The sequence below is a fragment of the Phasianus colchicus genome, chromosome 1 (assembly GCF_987193195.1).
Source record: "Phasianus colchicus chromosome 1, bPhaCol1.hap1.1, whole genome shotgun sequence".
NCBI classification, from domain to species: domain Eukaryota; kingdom Metazoa; phylum Chordata; class Aves; order Galliformes; family Phasianidae; genus Phasianus; species Phasianus colchicus.
Genome location: NC_143436.1, coordinates 41804171 through 41819489, shown reverse-complemented (window position 1 = coordinate 41819489; position 15319 = coordinate 41804171). Strand labels below are relative to the sequence as shown.

The window sequence follows — 15319 nt, the reverse complement described above, 5'->3', positions numbered from 1 at the left end:
GTGATGATGATAGGTGGTGATAGGATGAGAGGTAACAGCCCTAAGTTGCATCAGGGGAGGTTGGATATTAGGAAAAAATTATTCTCAGAAATCACAGGAATCAGTCCCTGGTGGTGTTCTATAAACTTGTGGGTGTGATGCTGAGGGACATGGTTTAGTGGGCATGGTAGGGATGGGCTGACGGCCCATCTAGGCAACCTTAGAGGACTTTTCTAATCTTACTCATTTGGTGATTCTATGAAAGATTCAACACAAATGAATATAAAACCTGATAAAATTTCTTCACAATTACACAATGTGTTTTTCTTTAAAAACAAAGCTAACCCACATATTGAAAATATATATATATATATGTATATATATATATTACAGAGTGTTACATCTGATCTGTTTTCATTTTAGTCTTGTTGACTAGATAATGTTAATGTTATGCTTTATAATAACAAGGGTATTTTTTTCCAGGGAGTGCAGATTTTTTTTACTTTTAATTAATCCTTTCAGAAAACAATGCCTGGAAGCCACATCAACCTCATTTCTGTTTATAAGTATTTTGGGCTTTAAGAGTTTCTAGACCTCTGTAGGGAGTTGTCTACTCACATTTTCTAAATAAGAGTATAATTCTTGGGTTTGTCTTATGATTAATTATTGGAAAATCATCCTCATGCATGAGGAATGAACATGTGAAAGAGGGATCTTTTTCAAAGACACAAACAGATATTTTCTCTGAGTGACATTATGTATTAGAAGTAAATTCCAGAGAAGCTTCTGCAGTTTTTCTTTGGTGTTCTCTCTAGGGTACAGACTAGAAGACTAGTGCAGAAAGGTCTGCAGTGTATTTACCCTGCCTGACTGCTGAAACTTTTTGAAATGCTGGCCTAATCGCAGTGGTAGCTTTAAACCCTTTTTAACCAGAAGTCTAGCTAGTTTAATCTAGCTGTTCAATGCTTCTGATTATTATAGAATCATAGAAACACAATTTCAGGGGTGATATGTAACAGAGTATGGATCCAGTAATCCACTATTTCTCTCCTACTGATATAGTAGTTGTAGTAGCATGATTACATTATTATTATTATTTTTACTGAGGATGTTTTATTTTTTATTTAACTAAGTAGCAGAATTCTGATTTGGAAATGTCAGAAGTGAAAGTTATGAGTCCAAGCCTATACATATGAAAGGCAATCACCAGAAAAATCCTGTCCAATACATCTGGCTTTCTTCACTTCTTATAAAATGGCAAAAAAATAAAATAAAATAAAAAATAAAAATCTATGCCATATTTCAAGTTCCTGGCAAATTCAGAAACGGTAACCTTTAATACGCTTCACATTTTTTTATTGTGAAATCAGATAAGCTACATGGGCATGGGTAACTATGCTAAACTCTTAAATTCTGTTCCTACCTCTTCTACAAGTTATCTTGCATAACAATCATTGTTTAATGTATGCAATGGAGGAATCACTCTCACCTTGCTCTTATCAGCCATAGAAATACTCTCTTCAGGAGCGAAACCATTTCCTAAATCACAGAAAGGAGCGGTCTGGACAAGAACATATTTCAGCATTTAGACATCAATTTGGCAACACCTGAAAATAAGGAAGATGGAATACATCAGTCACTAACAGTCAATCCGCACTTTGGATAAGTAGGATGCAATTAGCTGTGTTGGAATCTGATAGTACAATGGAGCTAACACCCTTCCACTTGCATCAGGAAGCTATTTTTAATGACAAGTAATTATATGCTTCCACCAAAAGAATTCAATTCCTGCTTCATATCTCCTAATGTCAGAACATTAATATAATTAATATTGACTGAGAGTAAAGAATATCATCTATTAAAATGCCACAATCACTTGCATTTATAATCTAGAAATACCTATTTGAGCTAATTAAGCATGTTTTGTGCAACTGATCCTCAAGGGTTCTATTCCATGATGTTCTTTTCAGAAATACCCCTTCACAAAACAAAAGACTTTTGTTGAAGGAGAATTTATGGTTTCTGCCTCAACAGTCATATTTAAAGGGGAAATTAAAAGCATTTTACAAACAAGTGTAAAATGAGAAATACCTAATATGCATGCCTAAACTCAGAACAGGAACATTATCTTTTTGCTCACCTAACCAATAAGTTACCTTTTTCATCTATGAATGATTCAATTTATTCAAAACAGAATAGTTTCCAAAACAAGTTACTACTTTTGAGTATATCCATATATATATATATATCTCACTTTAGACCTGCCTAGTCACAGGAACATATCCCATCAAAAGCTCTGCAGTAATATCCAGTGGGATGGAAAATGTCCAAAGAATACTAATCAGGTTTCTGTAAAAACAAGTGCTTTGTATAATTCAGTTTCTGGAAGGTTATTGTCCAAATATTTTACTGAAGTACTAAGTGCCTTAGAAAAAGACTCTTGCACAAAAGCAAGAACTGTCAAAAAACCTGTGGTAAAAGATAAGATTTCACTTTATCTTTCATGATATGTTTTTGCAGGCTCCAACTCTACTGATGCTATCAAGTAATTGCTCAGCCTGTGCACCATCAGAGTTTCCACAGTCAGGATTCTTGACTAGGATTCTGCTCTTTTAGTATTTTAGTAGTGGAGGTGATACATGCAAGAGAGTGGTTGTGTGGCAGAGAGATAATCATTTCTATGGTCTCCATGTTGTTATTTAAAATGCCAAAGTGAAGTACAATAAAAATATTAGCATAGAAGGGCAGCATATTTAACTCCTGCTCATCTCATTTCTCTAAAGTGGAGAAAAAAGGTTCTTGGACACATTTACAGCCCAGACCACTTGCTGAACTGCTGAATACGTAATCCCAAACCAGCACTACCAAATACAGTAAGTTCCTCTGAGACAGCACTTCAAGAAATAGATTCAGCAGCAGAAGGTCCAATGAATTCAGTTTGATCCCTCAGCCCACATAATTCAAGAGATATGAAGGTTTTTTCACAGCCTTGTATCAGCCACCTAAAATTAAGTGCTATCCTGAGCTTTCTGTTTCAGAGAACATATCCGTACAGTCAGATGTAATTTCTTATGTTTCATTGCTACAAATTTCCTTCAAATTGGGCTTGTTTACTCCAATGAATCCCCCAGTCAAAATTGCCCTGAAATCCTAACTCATCTGTCACACACCAGTGCTTCCATCGGCTCAAAATTATCTAAAGCTTCCTTTATCATTCCTGCAGATGTTAATGTTGACTAAATGCCTATTTTCATTCAACTCTAGAATTAAAGCTGCCAGCCCTATTTCTCACAGGGAAATAAAATAAAAATAAAAATCAGAATATGAAAATCCAGTAGCATAGGAATCTGTAAAAGGGAAGGGACTGAAAACACACCAAAAAAATAGCACAGTGGTTCTATTTTGTCTGCTTAGTCACCAGAGAACAAAAAATTAAGAGAGTAGGATTTAAGGTGCATAGGCTGAAGGTACAAGGTTTTCCCTTCCCTTCCACAGGCTCGTCACGTATGTGAGCAGTCTCTCACCTTGTGTCAGACCTGTTAATTTCATCTGTGTCTCAAGCTCCCTGCTGCAGTTTCCATAACTCAAAAGAGAGCAAAGCTCTTTGATCTTTCTTTTGCCCTGTTAAAAAGACTGCCAATTACTTGCATATGACCTGCAGACTCCTTCAGAAAGAGAGGCCATGCACCTCACACCCATGAAAAGCTCTGCTCCTCACTGGGACAGGAACTTCAGGGACTCTCCTGACATGCAAACCTCCCTGCAGCTTTCCCCTGCCTACCTGCTGGGAAGACATGCGGTGATGAGATCTAACTTAGCACCCACTGTCTCACACACCGGATCAGAGGGAAGTTGATAGGTTTTCACAAAATCCTGAGTGACTTCATGCCACAAATACTACATATTTTCAAATAACTCTTCAGCTTTGCAAGATACAAGAGTGCTCTCGTTTCTACAGCGAGCCAGTCCACCACAAGGCTGGAGAGCTGCACCGGTACTCTCCAGCCACATCTAGTAGCTGAGGGACCACAGTGCCAGATGTGGGCACAGGGCACCGCCTGGGTACCAGGAAGTACTAAGTTTGTTTCTACATCCATTTACCACTCCGTGTAGTGTTGGATAGACAGCTACAGTGGAGCTGTGTGAAATAAAACTTTGTGCCAGTGAAGATAAATGGGGAAGTCAGTAGACTTAACTGCTAGTGATTTCCTTACAGGAAAAGCTACTTCTGCTGCCTGTCAGAACATTGCTGACCTTTCATCTGCCACCAAGCACTCAAAAGGTTGGGGAAACAGAATGAAGGCTTTAGCTTCAGAGTCCTTGTGGAAAACTACTTCAGAATAAACATTATGCTTTAAACCCTTACCAGCCAAATCCCCAGAAACTTCAATGCAGACAAGCATCGTCAACCCCCTAATCTATGTTGTCTCAACAAGAACAAAAAATCTGAAAAGGCAGTTGAAGAGTCCAGATATGTTGCACATACAGTGATATGTTACTGTGTATCTGGAGGTCAATCTTATTTTTAAATGCAAATTAGGTGGTATGAAAAATATTTTTATTCAGTCACTAGCCTAGCTGCCACTGATTTAATAAATACTTTTCTAGAAACCCACTATTGGACAAGGGCTGTGTAACCTTATCATTCAGGCCATGCAGTGTCACATGTGTAGTACTGCCAAGATGGTAGTACCCTGAATTAAAAGAGACCTCAACAACCTCTTTGGGAAAGAGCTTTGCTTTTTTAAACTTTATGAGAATTTCAATGCAAATAAACCACTTATAACATCACTGACATTACTGTAACATAACTGCCAGCAACACTTAAATTCTTCTCAGGATCACCTCCACAGACTTGACAAGGGCTTGTTTTTCCAGCAAAAAACTCCATCAAAACCACACTATAATGTTACTAGAGAATTGTTTTAAAATCACTAAGATAATGCCACAGTAATATTTATTAATGTGAGAAGATACCTTGTAAAGTTGTCAAAGTTTCATTCTTAAAAATTGAATAATAATACATGCCAAGTATGTTCTCTTTCAGCAGAACAGCGTAACTTAAGACAAAATTCATATACATATTTTAGAAGATTCTGAAGGTATCAGCTGGACATTCTTCAATGATTTAATGTGCTGTATTTTTAACAGATTAGAATATGGTGTACTTCTGTGATCTGAATTTTATTTCAACCTTTTTGAAAGAATGTATTGTTCCAGAGTTAAAAAGTCATTTAAATTAAGGAATGCTCTTTTTTAAAAGCAATACCTATTCTACTTTGAAATTCATTTCACTTTCAGGACAATTAAATTTGCAAACGTGTTCTCACCTGGATTTATTCAGGAATAACTAATTTCTTGTGTAGATAAGCTCTGATGAGCTCTCACAGCTTATAGAAGATGCAGAAAGTATTACTGTTGTATAAGTGGTAGAATTGAAGCAAAATGCCAAGGGAAAATATAGTCATCAAAATGACTTGAATTAGACTTCCTGTTTTGTGCACACATTTCTGGTCAGCTATCCCATTTCTGAACCTTATAGAGACATATTCTTCCTAGGGGTGGAAGCAAACGACAAAATTAGGTGGTTGAAATGAAAAAAAAAAAATTGCTATGTAAAGAAAATTTTTGTAAAGAAAATTTTTGTATGGTTATAATTAAATATATCTTAGCAAATTTAATTTTTAGTCATTAGTACTGAAGAAGGTTTTCTATTTTATACAATTGTTGCTTATAAGCACAAAATTCAATAAAGCAAAAAGATTCTGATTTGGCCAGGTAATCACAGCCATATATATTTATAAGACAATAAAATGATAACTGCACTTAACTTACATAGCTACTTTAAAATTTGTATGAAGCCATTATCATGTTTTAAGGTGAATATCTTCTCATCTGTACTCTTCCCCTTAATATATATTTTTATCTTCTCTTCATTAAACTTATCTAAAAAGCTTATTTAAAATAATTAAATTTGCATTATAAATATTTTCTGAGTTGCCAGAGTTGCCGGAGCAAATTAATAAATAAAATATATTTAAACAATTAGAGGTTAACTGGGGTGAATGAATATTAGAATAAACCAAGATATTTACATTAAAGAAATAATATTACTAGAACAAAGCAGCTTTTACATAATCTCTTGCTAATACTAGCAATATAATATCCATTTACTTTTCATAACTGTACAAATCCATGATCTAAAATACAAAGAATTATAAAAAATCTTTAACTTCACTGCTACTAATTTAGAACTTCTAGTTTAAGTAACAAAATAGACCTGGATGCCCTCTTTCTTCAAGTGACAATTATTCAGTGTACTTCAGAAAGGGTCCTGAGGAAACTGGCTGACATAATCACCAAGCCAATCTCAATGATATTTGAAAAGTCAGGGCAATTGGTTGAAGTCTCTGATGATTGGGAAAAAGACAATATAGCACCCATTTTTAAGAAAGGATGAACCAGGGAAACACTGACCTGTCCGCCTCACCTCTGTGCCATAGAAGATCATAGAGCAGATCCTCCTGTAAACAATGCTAAGGCAGATGGAAGAGAGGGAGATGATATGGGATAACCAGCAGGGCTTCACCAAGGGCAGATCCTGCCTCACCAACCTTGTTGCTTTTTGATAATAGTGTAACTGTGTCAGTGGACATGGAAAGAGCCACTGATATTATTTATCTGGACTTCAGTAAGGCCTTTGATGTGGTCCCCCATAACGTCCTTCTTTTCAAATTGCAAATACATGGATTTGATGGGTGGACTGTTTGATGGATGAGGAACCAGTTGTGACATCATACTGAGAGACTGGCTGTCAATGGCTCAGTGTCCAGACTGAGATCAGAGACTAGTGGTGTCCCTCAGGGATCAGTACTGGGACTGACACTCTTTAGTATCTTCATCAATGGCATCCCCTCAGCAAGGTTGCAGATTAAGCTGTGTGGTGCAGTCTACATGCTTGAGGTATGGGATGCCATCCAAAGGGACCTGATAGGCTTGAGAAGTGGTCCCAGGTGAACCTCATGTGGTTCAACAAATCCAAGAGCAAGGTCTTGCACCTGGGTTGTGGTAATCCCCACTATCAGTACAAGCTGGAGGAAGAAGGGTAGAGCACAGCTCTGCTGAAAAGGACTTGTAGGTACTGGTGGATGGCAAGGCGGATGTGATCCAGCAATGTGCCTTCACAGTCCAGAAAGTCAACCATGTCTTGGACTGCATCTAAAGCAGCATGGCCAGCAGGTCAAGGGAGGTGATTCTGCCCCTCTACTCTGCACTGGTAAAACCTCACCTGGAGTACTGCATCCAGATGCGGAGTCTTCAATACAAGAGAGATGTGGTCCAGTTGGAGTGTGTGCAGAGGAGATGCACAAAAAATTATGAGGGATAGAACACCTTCCCTTTGAGGACAGGATTAGAGAGCTGGAGCCGTTTAGCCTGGAAAAGTGAAGGCTCTGGGGAGACGTGATAGCAACTTGTCAGTGTCTAAAGAGGGGCTATAATAAATAAGAGGACAGACTCTTTAGAAGGGTAAGTTGTGACAGGACAAAGGGAGATGGTTTCAAACTAAAAGAAGGGAGATTTAGATTGAATATAAGGAATAAGTTTTTTAAAATGGTGCTGAGACACTGGAACAAGTTCCCTTGAGAGGTGGTGGATGGGTCAGGCTGGATGAGTCTCAAAATAACCTGTGCTAGCTGTAGATGTCCCTTTTCATTGTAGGGTAGTTGGATGATCTTTAAGGGTCTCTTTCAACTCAGATGATTCTATGATTCTGATACGACCATGATTGCCACGGTGGACTCTACAACAGTTTCACTGGCGTCATGAATAGTACCAGCAGCTAAACTTCAAATTCTTTTAAACAGTGAATTACAAGCATAATTTGCACAATAAAATCTCTTTGTTTTCACTGAGATTGCTAATATCGTTAAGTGATTTCATGGGTGAATGAGAATTTGAAAATCTGGTCTTAAAAAAGGAGTCTCAGTAAGACTTATTTCTCTTTTCTGAAAAGAGAATAGATATGAAAATATAACAAAGCATTTATGTCAATTGTGGAGCAGCAGTAAATGCACACAAACAAACTTTGACTTCCCTGTCTGCACAAAACACCAGACATTTGCCCATACTGTGGGAATTAATTCCTTGCTGTGCATTTCAGAGCGAAAATGTAGGTCATGTTCAATCTTTGCTTGAAATTGCATTATTACATGACTGGTAAATAATATAAGAACATGTGAATGCAGGAACTGCTTATACAGTTATACAACTTGTTTCCTTAGGGAATCAAGGGGTTAAAGGTACTCTTTGGCATCAGCTATTACTGTTCTAGCCTTTCACATCCAAAAATGTGAATTCAAGTCATGCTAAAAGTAGTTTTTGTCTCTGTGCTCAAGGACATAGTGTGGCACGCATATTTATAAAACTTGTTTAGAGCAGGACAAGGTATGCAGCCTTGCCTTTAGGAAATCAATGACAGCTCTCATACGGGTTTCTAATACTGGCCAAGCTTTCCCCTAAGGCTGGCAGTATAAAAGTGTCTCAAGAGATCTGCCTAAAATTTAGCTTCCTTTTTGGCTCTTTCTCATCTTGGCATGATTTCCATTTTTCTTGGCCAGCTCTCAAAATTCCAGTAAATAAATGACCAAAAAAAAAAATTGTCTTGCTTCTTGACTATTTCAGGATGCTGTTTCCCCATGATGTTGCATCTGATTTGCTCTAGCCTTCGTTGTACCATATAGTAGAGTCCCTCTGGGACATGCTGGCTCAGAACAGACTCCTTTCACTTCTGCCCTGGCAAATTCTGTATGCCTAAGGACAAGCAATAAGGGGCCTTCTTTCAGTAATTCCATTTTTATGCCACCTAGAGGCTTTCCTAATTAGAGAGCATGTTGGTGCAGGAATGTAGGTATTGCTATAAAATATATACACTCTTGGAAACCAGGACTGCAAAAGAATATATCAGACACTTTCTCAAATAGTCTCAGGATCCATTCTCCTCATTAGATCTCAGTCTGATTATTGGTACTTAGCTACTGTCTTCAGATAGAAGTAAAATTGAACATCTGTGCACTTTGTCTTATCCCAACTTATTTACCTGTTTTTGAATGTAAATAATCATCACCTTTTAATTTCTATCTCCCATCTTTTCTGGTCAGTATTACGCATATGCTCACAAACTGCCTAAACTATGCTAAATGTGTGTTATGCAGAAGTCTTAGGATTCAGCATGACCAAGATAATAAGTCAACACAACAGGACACAACTTCATGCAGACATATTTGGCCACTTCGAGGAACACTGCAATTGCACTGCTAGCATACTATATCTAAGCCAGCAAGTTCAACTCTTTAGCTTGGACAAAACACAATCACGATACGACTGCAATCCATGTGCACCCATAAAAGGCTGTTATTTTTAGAACATCCTAGCAGCTTCTAAGTACTTGATTTATTTAAACACACTTGAGGTTTGTTTGTTTTTACTAAACTCCTTTTTTACCCGAAACCTGCTTTTATAACATATTTTCTTCTTGTGTCACTATCTGCCCTTTAGATACTGAACTTACGGGATTCAGTTACTGCTGTGGCTTGAATGAGCTTTCTGGTGAGATAATTCAGTCTAAGCACAAATAAATGCTATTGCCATTTTCTGGAACGATCTGTTCCAACATTCAACCACTTAAAGTGCCAACAAATTGTTTTTCCAAACACCATACATTTGTACTTGTTATAAGCAGGTAGCTGTTATTACTATCTGATTAGATTTTTGTGGCCTATTTGATCACACTTGCCACAGAGCATTCAATGTTTAGTTTTTATTTTATTGATCTATTAGATGTTAACAAAGCCTTACTTCCTTACAGATTATTATTACAGCTTGCAATTTCTAGTTATACAGATTAAACTTTGACAAGATAAGGAAAAGAAAACAGAGAAATTTAAAAATATATATTAAAAAGATAAAACAAATAAAAATGTAAAATATAAAAGATATAAAAAATAAAAGAAAATAAAATAGAAACACAAATTATTGAGGAAATAGTTTTGCAAGACTCAGATTAATTTAGGAGTGTACATATATCTGTACTATTAGGAGCACCAGTGAAACATCAAGTAACAAACTGGTAGCAGTTACAGCTGAGCAGGTTTTCATTTATGTTCATGTGGGGTTTATGTGTTCTCTGGAGTGGGACATAACTGGAGAGGACTAGACAAGAGCTGAGAAATTAGGTAAATTAGGCTTTGTCAGTAACATATATTATTATTCATATATTTATGGTGCTCCTGCTCCAGAACAGATCCCATAGAGGAACTTAATTTTTTATTTTATTCTTTTTTTTTTTTTTTTAAAGGAAGAAGGTACATTTTTCTGAATAAAGATGGAGGAAACACCAAGATACTGTACAAAGGAACTGACAGCCTGCCTTCAGCCTGTTTAAATTTGAGGGCTAATTTTGAGTTTATGACCTTTAAAATGCAATTTCATGTCAGACCACACATGAAAAAATCAAACAACAAATGTCAAAATTTTACTTAAATTTCATCTAAAAAATGATCCAAAGTAATGTAAAACATCATTAACTGATCAGACTAGAGAACACAGTGTGGAAAATTGCATAAAGAAGTTGTACTTTCATGGGAGAAGTTCTGTTCCCATTTACATAAAGTTGATGCCATTTATCCAGGAAGATTTGTATTTAAATCTTTTAGAAATAAATATAAATTCATGTGCATGTGTCCAAAACTATGGGAGTGACTGATTTACAGAGGGCAGTGAATTCTCTCTGCTCGAAGTTTCACATTCCAAACTGAGTAACAATTCTGGAAAACTGAAAGTCTGTTTACTATTTGCTTCTACATTCAATTTATTTTCAAAGAGCTGTCAGTATTTTTTTTTTTTTTTTTTCTTTTTCGCAGGAAACTACAAGGGCTTCTCTTATGAACTTCATTTTAAAAGCAGATTTGTATTGCCAGGCACACACAGAGCTCTAAACTTGGTTTCATTCCCTGAAGGATTTGGTGTTATGATCTATAAGAAGTGCAAATGAGTGACTGAAGGAGAATTCTACACTGCTGGAAGATTCCTCTCTCTGTCTGTGCAAAGCTGATAGTTTTTCAAGAGTCAATGAAAGGTACACTGCTATGTGATCTCAATTCATCTTCATCACAGTAAGCAGCCAGTGACAATGTAAAGATATACTCTTGAAGACAAAGCAGATTTCAGAGGGAAAGCTACCCTTATTGATCATCCATTTGGTGTGATTTGTAAAAAAGTATACAGCAGTACTCTTTCTTTGCATAAATAATTGAAATGCAGCAACTACTCTAGCAGCAACACAATATAAATTGCTTATTCCAGAGACTAAAATTCCTGATTACAATATCAAACTGGTAAGAGGTTATATTTTCAGACCACAGACAGTGCCTATATGGCTCAATTCAGATAAACTAATAGCTGTTCTGTATTCAAACAGTAATTAGAAGTAGAACCTCAACTCCACCTTAAATCTTTAGCTATAAATGTGCACCTTTCAAACAAAGGACCATTTTTAAAAGAACACTCCTAAAGTGCCTATGCAATTGTATCTAATCATTTTTGCATGCACACTGTGAAATATCCCTCCTTACTTTGCAAAATCCATTCTTTCGAACAGACAAATCACTGCAGTTTACAAGACTCCATTTCCGCAGGAGACAAACTTCTCCCTGCTCATAGGCTGTGGATTGTTCACCCTCATAGGCATCCAATGTAGTAAGAAAAGCTAAGACATTAAAAAAAAAAAAAAAAAAAAAAGTAATGAAAATAGTTTCTATAAGTCTGGCAGCTATGGATACTGTTGTGGATAATTTGAAAAATGCTAATTATTCCTGAAAGTTGCAGAAGCTCTGTTTTATTATGTGTATAGCTTTCATTGAGTTCTTAGGATTATTTCCTTCTAAAGTCAAACTTCTGAAAGCACATTGTCTGTTCAGCTGTCTCTCCATCCACCATCTGATGATAACACAGTTTTCAGCCAAGTTCAACAGAACAAGTTTCATTAGCTCATCTGCTCACTAGACAATTCATTCTTTCCATCTTTTTTGAATGTCAGTTAGGAAAACTCGTAACTTCTCACCAAGATACCCTTTTTGCAGGATTCCTCCAGCATTAGCATATTATATGCCTCAAGTGTTTTCCTTGAGGAATCTGACTTCTCATCTGTGCTCCATGGCTCAAACAAGTGATCTTGGAGCACTATTGATTGTACTATCATCTGGAAAATCAGTAAGAAATGGTTGTTCTTACCTGTACTGGACACAACCATTAAGGAACAAAAATCTTTATCTCTTGTGCATCACTACTTCCAGGAAAAATACACATTTCTAAGACTCAGGAAGGAATGTTTTGTCTTTCAGACACATGAGAACACTGAGAAAGAATTTTCTTTGATGTAATTAAATGTATTTCCTCTAGGAAATCCAAACATTTTCATATATTTGCATTTAGCATCTAAAATGAGATTTTACATCCTCCGTAGGCACATATTTTACTCTGAATCTTATCATTTCACGGTAACTTCCATGAGAAATTGCTTTGTCTAAGTATAATCACTTTCACAGATGATATACATGTGATTGTAAATAAGAAGCATCATCAATTACTCCTGAATACTCCTGAAAGTACTTAACTAAGGCCCAGAAGTTGCTGATAGTCACACATACCTTGGCCTTTGATTGTCTTCTTTTTGAAAATCTATTAAAAAAAAAAGTACCTAAAGATGTAGAATTCTTCCACACATGGATCTGATTTTTATGATTAGAAAAACCCAAGTGTTTTGCATGTGTTTTTTGAAACTTCAACCTTCGGTGCTCAGCACTATTTGCCATAGCTTTGAGCCAATATGAATACATTGCTAGTGACAAAGTTCTCAATAAAACAAAAATTTTCTCCCCAACAATCTCTGGATAATATAGAGAGCTGTAGCAAAATAACATATATCATGAGAAGACATAGTCTTTACCAGTTTAAGCAGTTTAATAAAGTTAGATAGCACTTTGGGGCCATACAAAATGGTAAAATGATTTTGCAGCTGGTAAAGTAAGTCACTGAAAACAGAAGTGTCTGTAGTGGGTCCACATGATATTCCAGTATAAATCTGAAGCAGCTCTTAATGGTGAGTGGGTGCCGATTGTTTACACTGGTATAATTCTTTTCTTATAGAACGATAAACATTCCTTGACCACTTTGGCTCTTGCATCTAAAAGCTAATAATGTGTGCAGCTTCCTTCTGTCCCAAGTGAATGTGATGACTTCTCAAGTGTATGACAGTTTTAGACTTTTATATTCTTCTGCCTCAAAACCAACCAAAGAGCAAATAGAGTAAACTAAAACATCCAGAAAAATTTGCTAACAGAAAAAAAAGCAAAGACAGAAGTTACTGTTATATCCATTTGCACTGAGCATTTCTGTTATACGTGTCTAGAGCCCAACTTGCATGTTTTTTTCTTAACTGTTTCAGTTACTAATCCACAGTTTTTAGCCACATTAAAAACATTAGTCTTGCAAGTTAAAACAAGTCAAGCTGAACAATGTGAACCCACAGCTACTACAAAGCTATATTCTTCTTATTTATGAGCTTTTCTTTGTCTCATCCTTCCTTTTATTTCTGTGATGAGATAATATAAGGTTATTAGAATAAAGAAAGATTTCTTAGCCATCACATTCAAGACAATTGCAAATGCTCAGTCATCTGTAATAAATACTTGGAAAATAAGATCTATGTTAAGATATAGTCCTTTATTGGTTTATTGCAAAAGTTTAGACTGTCAGCTTTACTGCCTGTTAATAGGAAAACATAATGAAAATAAAATAGCAAAAATGATATCTTCTGCTCTTGTCAGATGTTTTAGCATATTTTAACAATCTGAGTTGATATCCCTTTTTACTTTAAGTAATGAAAGCATCTTAAATATTGACATTGAAAATTGTTATAAAGAAAATTTTTAATTGTCTCTATATCCTTTGCAAAATACAAATTCTTAGGTGAAGGACAATTGAGAGACCACTCAGGAGATTGAATGAGAGATGTAAGCAGGATCCTGTTGCAGTAAACACTGCATCCAAAATGTATTCACATCGGCATATGCAGAAGATAAAGAAGTAAGGATGACAGACAAGAGAAAAAATGAAAATCATAAGAAGAAAATTGAAAACAAGAATATCATAAGAAACGCATTTTGGAAGAAATACTTATCAAAGTATGGGTAAGTATGGACTCCATTTGTTGGTTTTCAGGAGAAAATAAAAAGACGCAACAAAAATTTAGATTGAATAACATAAAGAATTAAAAATACAGTAATTTTCTAACATCTAAATTATGGTTTAAGTCTGATTTTATGCATTTAGTTGCAGTCAGTAAAGTATATTAAAGGAAATTGCAAAATGTTTTGGTAAATAGTAGCAGCAGCAACAAATCACCTGATCTGCACTGACTACTTAGTTCAAAAGACTTCCCATGCCTTTAGCAATACACAAGCAGTGTTTGGAAGATGCCTAACAAATTATTAGAAAAGAAATAATTTTTTTTTTTTTTTTTTTTGTCCTTCTTGCTACTGCTATCTTTTGCTTGTTTATTTGCCTTAGGAAGTTTCCTTTCTGCTCTAGTTTTGTGAATTAGGTGTTATACAGCTTGCAAGTAGATTGTGTGCATCTGTCATATTTGGAAGCACAAATTTATTCATCTTGAAACATGGGAACAGATGAAATAAAAGTCTGAGATTCTAAAACTAGTGTGGATACTTGAAGGGATTTATTTGGTTTAGGAATAATTAAGGAATTTCAGAAGCGCCCCCACCAGTCTTCTTTGCAACATTAGCAATACAGAATCACACTAAGTGCAATCTAGCATCACAGTGACTAACCCAGCACCTGTGGTCATAGATCAACAATGTTAGCACATATTCTGTTACAGTATGACTTTCTTGTTTTCAACTGACAGTTGACTGCATCAGAGTTTTTCCTTATCTTATATGAATATTAAGAAGGAACAAGACCTTCCACTCCCATCTCTACCACTTTATAACTTAGTTTTAACTTAAAAACACTATCTTGAGCTCAAAGGGAAAACACTGTGGGGAAGTTTTGAATGCATCAGTTTGTTATCAAACTGAAGGATTAGGAAAGAAACTTTTTCACTCGTAGTCAGCCATAGGGTCACAAGAAGTGATATCACATCTAATTCTTACTATTAGCATGGTATGATTGTCACTGTCATTTTTTGTTAAGGTTTAAATTTGAAGCAAAGAAATAAATAAACATTACTATCATAGTGTGTCAAGAGCATGATACTCTTGTCCAG

General features: G+C 35.8%; 1 long non-coding RNA gene across 1 annotated transcript; it reads left to right on the top strand.

The window, feature by feature from the left end:
• Positions 1-6800: 6800 nt before the first annotated feature.
• LOC149919526 (uncharacterized) lies at positions 6801-14221 on the top strand. Its single transcript, XR_016463632.1, has 3 exons — positions 6801-6942; positions 10899-11113; positions 14005-14221. It is a non-coding gene; the product is annotated as an uncharacterized LOC149919526 (long non-coding RNA).
• The last annotated feature ends 1098 nt before the right edge of the window (positions 14222-15319 follow it).